The sequence below is a fragment of the Equus caballus genome, chromosome 17 (assembly GCF_041296265.1).
Source record: "Equus caballus isolate H_3958 breed thoroughbred chromosome 17, TB-T2T, whole genome shotgun sequence".
Lineage (NCBI taxonomy): Eukaryota > Metazoa > Chordata > Mammalia > Perissodactyla > Equidae > Equus > Equus caballus.
This window is the reverse complement of record NC_091700.1, coordinates 36,803,743-36,811,948: the sequence shown is the minus strand read 5'-3', so window position 1 is coordinate 36,811,948 and position 8,206 is coordinate 36,803,743. Positions and strand designations below refer to the sequence as shown.

The 8,206-nt window shown below is 45.9% G+C and overlaps 1 long non-coding RNA gene across 1 annotated transcript; it reads left to right on the top strand.

The window, feature by feature from the left end:
* The first annotated feature begins 274 nt into the window (after positions 1-274).
* Positions 275-7,653, top strand: LOC138918507 (uncharacterized). Its single transcript, XR_011427950.1, has 2 exons — positions 275-580; positions 6,218-7,653. It is a non-coding gene; the product is annotated as an uncharacterized lncRNA (long non-coding RNA).
* The last annotated feature ends 553 nt before the right edge of the window (positions 7,654-8,206 follow it).

The following is an 8,206-nucleotide window of genomic DNA, read 5'->3' as shown; positions in this document are numbered from 1 at the left end:
AAGAAGGGTCATTCCCCTTGCAGGGAAAATGTGATCGCAGCACAACCCTAGTTCCTGGTGGAAGTTAAAGGGAAGCACCACAAACAAAGCAAGCTGGTGGAGGGCAAGCTCGTCCGAGCTTCACTACGCATTGGCACTCATGGAAGCAAGCCATGCACAGGCAGCACGCATCCAGAGAGCATTTCAAGTCGCGTTTGGCATTCAAGAGCATTTTGGTGCTTATATTTAATTGTGGGTGTGTTTGGTATGTCTATAATTCACAACACATGAGGCCACAGTGTGAGAACCTGAATCAGTAGGAGGCAGAGAGCCGTCCAGTTTTCCCATCCGGCTCCTGCTCCATTAGCACTTGCCCAGAACTCCACTCTGGGGGTGACGGCCCAGATTCCCTGCTGATGAAAAGCAGCCCAGGCGCCTGCTTTGAGGGAGCAGTCCTGGCTAAGAGACCAATTAACTGGCTCAAAAGCCCTTCTTTCCTAGGAGCTGAGCCAGTTCAGAAGAGAAGTTGTGACTGAGACCAGGAGAGGGTCAGAAGCCCCCTGGATGCACCATGCAAAGTGGGTCCACAGGAGGGGAAAAGGTAGGAGGCCACTTTTGCTTTCTTTGTACATTGTACTCTGCCCAGAGGGGCCAGTGAAGCCAGGCAGCCCCGAAATGCTGTGGAAGCCAGTGAAAGGAGGGGCCCTTTCTCCTGGAGGTGGCCTCCGTGTGCTACCAAGAACCGTCACTGCAAGTGGGAGGGAGGAACAGTACCTGTGCAATTGAAATTTTTACAATTAAAAAGCATTTTGTTCCCTTCTGGAAATTTCAGGGTAGATTGGATAGGCTAAAGCAACGTGAATGAAATCTGTGTGTTTGTGTGCACAGAGAAACATAAAAAGGGAAAATAAATAAAACAGTAGAGACTAGTTGACACAAAAGCATAAAGGGACACAAATAAACTAAATTTGTTCCTTAAGACAGTGGTTTCCCAAGACCAGCCCCATATTGGTGGCAGAATGGGATGAACTGTCACTCATCCACGGTAAATAATAAACAGAAGGAAAAGGAAGGACAATGTTCATGTACATTTTACGTATAATAAAAATACATGTGTGGCATACATGTCAGTTTAACAAAGACAAGTATCCTTTCCTGGTCAAAACTGGCCGTTATGCCATTTATTTTTTGAAATGATGGTGAGAGCAGGTTAGAATTGTTTTCTAACCAATTTAGTTGGCCAAAATTAAAAGTTGACAGTTCTACCTTGCAAGCAATCCTAATTTTTTTTCCAACTTGTCTCTGAAATTAAAATTTCTAGGAAGATGCCTAAGATATGGAAGTGCTATATAATTTCTTTTTAGATTTCTAGCTTCATGGACTAATACGGATTTTTATTAAGTACTTTTCTCTTCTGACAGTCAACACCATTTAGGTCACAAGGACAGCCCGTGTTTAGAAGGACATACTGTGCACCAGGAGTCAGACTAGACTCGTGTTTGTAATTCAGGTCATTAAACTCATGCAACATCTTTGTTTGGCAGATATGATTTAACCCAGTATTTTCAAAAGAGAAACAGAAGCTTTATAACTTGAACAAAACAACATAGTGGTGAAGTCAGGATTCAGACTTGGAAGCCGCAGTATTTTCTATCCCGTGTCCTCAGCAATTATTGAGAGGTACACGCCACTGGATCTGAAAGAGTCCTTGGACGTCATCTCCTCCGGCCTCTAATTTCACAGAGAACGCCAAGCTACAGTGAGGTTCTGTGACTTGCCCAAGGCTCGTTCAGTGAACTTAGTATAGAACTGGGCTGCAACTCAGTCCCTCTGCTCCTGGCCCTGAGCTCTCTCTGTGGCCCCGATGCTTTCAAAAACCCCTCTGCACCCTCCTTCTTGCCTCAGGCCCTAACCACAGGTGGCAAGAGACAACCACCCTCAGCCCCACCAAGACCCAGGCTGTGAACAGTGCATGCCTCCACAGAGCCTGTCAGCTCTGGGTGCGAATCCAAGCCAGACCAGGGGGCTCACCCTGCCCAGCCCTGCAAGAGGAAGATGCTAGGAGCCGAGTGACTCCCTGGCAACAGCCTCCACCCAGCCCAGGCCATGCCCAGAGGGAGGGGGGCCACAGGGACAAAAGGGCCTTGTGTGTGAGAGAGGGAGGGAGCATGGGGAGGAATGCACTGGCAATTTCTTCCTCTCCCTGAGCTGGCCTTACCCAGCTGTCTCATGGTAAAGGAAGGGACTTCCTAAACGGGCTAGACGCCTGCCGCATATGACAGGAGACCCGAGCTGATTGATTGAGTTATTAGATTTCCCCCAAAGGATGAAGAGTTTCATTTAGCCTGCGTTGTGTCCCTTGATGCAATGCCCCTGAGTATACAGACTCTGCCTTATGACGGTCCCTTTGATTCCCTTCAAATGTGGACATTTAAAAAGACTCGGATATTTTTCTGAAAGGAACCCCCATTTCCTTTTTTTCCCCTAAGACATGGAATACTGTCACTTGTTCCCAAAAGGGAGCCCTCCAAAAGAAGCTGCCTGAGGAGCAGAAACCATTTTAATAGCATCTTCTCTTTGCTGAATTGTATCTTCATTTTACACTGTGGCTTTATTCTCTGCCCCTGTGACACAGCCAGCTGCCTTTCACATTCCAGCTCAGAAACAGGCTGGCTTCAGGCTGTAACAGGCACCAGCTTCCAAAGCCCTCTCTCTGGATGACTCACATTAGCCTGTGTGAGCCTGTGAGCCCCACGCTGCCATCCTGAACCTCTGCTTCCTTTGCAAAGTGCATTTGTGTGCGCAAAGCTCTAAGGACAAAAACAACAACTACCTAAGTACGCCGTCTTACAAAAGAGTGAAATAATTAATGACACAGTGGAATGTCTGGTTCATATCTCCTTCAGGTTCATCCTGTTATCAACTCAGCAGACAGAGGAAGTGACATCATGTGCCCGAGCTCTCCTTTGAAGCTGGAGGTGCATACTAAGACATTGTGTGTAGTGCTGTGCTCTGGGCAGGAAGCACCACGCTTGGATTTTCTGTTAAACTGTCTTAGAAAAAAAAAAAAAGAGGTTGGGCCATCAGTTTCTTAACCAGAATTTTGAATCCTATTGCTCAAATAGTGAAAAACCCCTTTTGTGAATTCTGCTGTTGGTTACAAAGGAGTGGAAATAAGTTGCCCAAAGTGTCTTGAAATTTAAATCCTTTTGTATAAAGCACAAATATGCAGGGTGAGAAAATACTCAATGGAGCAGGCTTTCATGGAACCAGTGAAGCAAATCTGTCTAGCACTGGTCACCCGTGTCTCTTTGCCCTGGTGCTCCAAGGCCCCCCCAGCCGTTTGCTGGCTCCTTTTCCACGTAACGTGCTTTATAAACTGGTTATCTTGGGTTTTTCGCCATGAGTGACGGCTCTGGGAACTCTCCGTGTGGATCTGAACAGCATGAAAAATCATTTTACTTTTAAGACAAAAGACATTAGCTTCCTGTAGCTTTCTTAGCCGTCTCTACCCCTCTTCCCTTCCCACCCTGTTTTCCCTCCCCGGCTTTCCCTCTCCCCACGACACTAAATAAAATGCTTAGAAAATGAAGGGCACAGCTGCCCTTTCTTCCCATTAAAACAATCAAGAATGATGGTGAATTTAATATATTTGATTAGAGAAACTCCAATTTGGTGCACTTGAATCAGCTGCCTTTGTCTTCAGCTCCCAATGGCCCGATTTCAGCAGAATGTCCTCCACTGTCCACTGCCAGCTCACTAGAGTTGGGAGAAAATTCAGCCCCTGAAAGCATTTGCTTGGCACACTCAGAAACAGGGTATTTATGCTGTGGAAGACGCCAGGCATTTCTTACTAATCAGAAGGAGTACCACTTCATTAAATCATGGTCACTTATTGGTGACCCTCAGAGTTGTAGACCCTGGGGGCTTGTGATCGTCTTTAGCAATGTTAATTTTTCAGGGATTTTATTGCTTTTCTTAGTTAATATTCACTGTTAAAATTCAGGCCTGAACCCTGTACAAACAGCCCAGGAGATTCTGGTGCTCAACTGCACAGAAGAAATTCAGAGGATAATAATCACATTTACATATGGAGTCCCTTTCAACCCAAGAACAAGTATAAGCCTAATAGAAAATAAGAAAATGTGTCATCATTTCCCCACAGGTGTTATTAGGAAAGTCTAAAATACTGCCCAAGTGGCCCCTACCTTGCAGGGGGCTTGGAAAGAAATTGATCTCAGGCAGGCCTGCGAGGCTTGAAGAATACTGCTTATGTGCACTTAAAGTTTATGGAGATTTTTATGAAGGGCTCTCATTAAATATTCGAAATAAATGTATGCTCGACAAATAAGTACAACAATAAATTAAGGGTGAGAATTTAAATTACTGTCAAAGACGTGTTGGAACTCTGTTTGAGTCCATAGAGCTTTCTTGAATATATTTTGTTCCCCACCATTGCCAAAGTCCGAGATTGGACTTGGGATGCACAAGGTCAGAAAGACTGTTAAATTCATTTTCTACATTTTTATGAAGAAAAAGTCCCACGTCTCCTGGGATCCCCCTCAGATCGGCATCCCAGGCGAGCGCCTGCCCAATGACTTCTCCACCTGGGTTCCATGGTAGGAAACCAAAAACCAGGGACCACAGCCAAGCTGGAAACAGGATCCAGGTTTCTGGGTTCCAGCGTCCATGCCCAGCCTGTGAGTCAGCCTGTCAACAACATTGACAAGGTGCACACAGGGTTCTGCGAGGCCCAGGGAAAGTGGCACAGGAAGGAGGACACCCAGTCCTTGCTGCCCTGGGTGAACATCACGCCAGCGCCTCGTGGGTGGGAGGTGGGGTGTTGGAGGTGTGTGCACCATAAGCTTTGCCAGCACTGCAGACAGAGCCCACAGCTAAGACCCACGTGGAAGCTCCCCAAGATGAATAGGATAACTTTGGTTGTGAAGACACAAACTGGGGTTGCATCTTACCTCCCTTTTCAGTGTAAAAGTCTTTTTAAGATTCCTATTGTATAAGAATTAATAGGAAAAGAATTTTGTATCCTATTATGGCATTGTGTTATAATAATGGAATGCTCTCCCCGCCCAATCTGGCTTACTGTCCCTGAGATATTGCCAGCAATTATTCGGTTCCTCAGCATGTGAGTGTCGCTGTGGGGACAGCCTCCCGAGCCTGACAGAAAGAGACAGTGAATGCTTCAGGCTGGAAGGAAGGGCATCGTTGGCCCCCAGGCCCCCGCCCCTCTATACCCACCACAGACACGCAACACACACATCTCCCCCCGGCAATTCTACTCCTTTCTGAGAGCTCACGGGGATCCTCACGGGCGGTTTAATACTTCCACAACTGCAGCTGTCGGAACCGCTCATTGTATTTGACGCCACACACAATGGGCTCCAGAAAAGGGAAACAACACAATCCTTAAACAGTGTTCCGCACGCTGTTTGAAAATCCAGACTCCAGGGTAAAGGGTTTTCCTTGACAAACCAGAACAGGGTGCTGGTTCCGGCACTTTTACTTTGCTTGGTAACTGCAGCTTGTTTCCCTGAGCATTTGACAAAGATTCTCCAGAATTTACTGAGTCAGAGAGAAGTTCTGAACGACCAAGGGAAAATAAGATTTGTTTTTAAGTCATCAAGTGTCTGAAGGATTCTTAAGGAGGAAATGGTGACAGGTTCTTTCCCATCTCCACCGGAACAGAGTAAGAAATGAACGTCAGCTGCAGCATGCGGGCTTTGAGCTAGACATGAGAAAAGTTTTCCAGACTGAGGAATGTGCAGCGCCGGAATCTATCACTGAAAGAGGATGCTGAAACGCTGTGGAAGAGTGCATGTGCTTGGCTCTAACGCGTGAGGAGGAGCAGAGCCCTTAGGTTCTAGGAAGCCCCTGGCTGGTGAGGTGGTGATGACAGTGTTTTATTTTGTTTTGAACTTCCTAGCTGTTAGGCTCCCGTCATTACATCTTTTCCTCAGATCGGCTCCCTCAGAATCACCCTATTTGGAGGAAGAGCATTGCTTTTCGTTTCCTCTTGACCAATTCCAGTCTCCCCAGGCTGTTTCCGAACTGTACTTAGGAAATGCCTCCCAGAGCCGCCTCTTCCTTTCCTGCCCGTGGTGCAGAAACGCAAGTTCCGAGTGTTGAACAATGGCCACCGAAGGTGTGTCTGGTTGAGTTAGTTTTGTTATTCTTTTCCTTTTTCTTAATAGAATTCATTCAATTACATGTATGTTTTCAGCGCCAGGCCCATCCGCCTCCACACGAGGGTGATGTCAGCAAACCCAGGGAGCTCTCAGAGCCAAGATGGCCTCAGACCCAGGAGGAAGTAGTTATGGATCTCCGTGGCTGAAGTGTTCTGTGTCCACAGGAGGTGCGAGAGGAAGAAGAATGCACGGAAGGCGTGAAATCAGGAGTGGCTGCACTGAGGCTAAAGGCTGCTAGCCAGCCATAGCAAGTCAGGGATATCGACCTCTGGAAAGCAAAATTGGTGGAAAATGGCTACCCGCTTTCCGAGGTACTTTGGGGGCACAAGTGGAATAAAAATCAGTCATCATTGCTCTGCCTAGAGCGAAACCAAATGAAAAGAAGGCAAATCATATTTCCTTGGATGGTACCCCTGGCCTGACCCATCCATCCATACCTCTTCTGTCAGGTATTTGTGGCCAAGCACCAGCACCCAGCTTTCTCAATATTCACCCACGGAATCCCAAAACTCAGCCCCAGCGCAATCTACTCTACGGAACTTGAACACTCAAAACCATCCTGGGCATCTCCTGACTTCTTCCCTCAGCAACTTCACTCCTTTCTTCCCTGTTGTCAGTGATCACCACCAAAGTGCCTACAACTGCTCAGATGTAGACAAACTAACCTCAAAGTGCTCACACATACTCCTTCCTTTATGGGTGAAGTTCTACAGTAATTCAGTTAAATTAACAAACAGAAAATATTTAATTAACAATTAACAAATAGAAATTCGATAAATGTAAACCTTTAAGTTTTCGTATACATGTTGTATCTGCCTGGCTTTTATATCACTGACACAGTGTTACATACAATAGAGGAAGGAATTTTTTAGATTAGTATAGTTATCCAAATTAGTAACTGGTAGTGTTGAATTAGGTACACTGCAAAAGAAATAGAAAGCAAGTATATATGCTTTTAGTTTTGAAAATATTCAAACTTAACATTTAAGATTATATTTCAAGATGTGCCTACACCTGACCATAACAGTGATGTCGCAGGGTGACAGCTTCTCTGAGACTCAGGTGTCCATCTGGTCTCTCATCTAGCCATAGGCCCTCACAGCGGTCAATATGGTACCTACAAGTCAAGAGAGAGCAGTAACAAAGGCATTCCTGGCTTATTCTCATGCACTCCAGCTGAAGACTCTAAGTGCATCCAGGATGCCCTCTGATGCTCAGAAGGAGTAGACTTCGGCCCAGACATCCAACTTAACACCAGCCTGCATCAGCCACTCCTTCAGGATGGACCATCCAATGAGACATTTGATGCACTTCAGTCAAATGCCCCAAACTCAAGGCAACATAAGTTAAAAGAAATAAGTCACAGATGGTGGACTCCCTTAGCCTAGAACCAGTGTCTTACTCAACAAAGTCTCTTCGTGGCCTGATAAAATTAATGTTTCATGGTACTTAATAAATACTAGCCGCTGAATTCATGAGCAAATAAATTTTTCCACACCTCAAACATCAGAAAACCACCAGGGAATTCCAAGAAGGTGAGAAGAAATAAGGGGTGATGTGTTCATGTTGCTGGTAAGAAGAGAACTTTGTAGGAGGGTGGATAAGTAGGATGTGGTCCCAAAGATTTGGAGTACATGCAAGCAAAGAATTTGCTGTGAATCTGTCTGTATTGTCCAGTACCTGTCTTGCCAGATGTGCAGATAGAGAGACTGACCCATCACTGCCTAGAATAAGGAGACCAGGACAGGAAGGATACACACTGACACAGAGTAAAATTCCATGGGTGGGCAGGCCACTGTCTGTAACCTCCTCCCACTCCCTTCTCCTCATAATTGTACTCCTTTGGGATAAAGGGAATTCTTTGGGGTCTAAGAGTATAGGCTGAGTTCTGTGCTTTTCTATGGGGAAGGAGAGCATGCACATACCCCATAAAACCATGCATGTGTCTGTGGATACCTGCTTGGCCCCCCACAGCACCTGTGAGAGAGACCTAGACTAATGAGCATTATTAGAAGTATTACTGG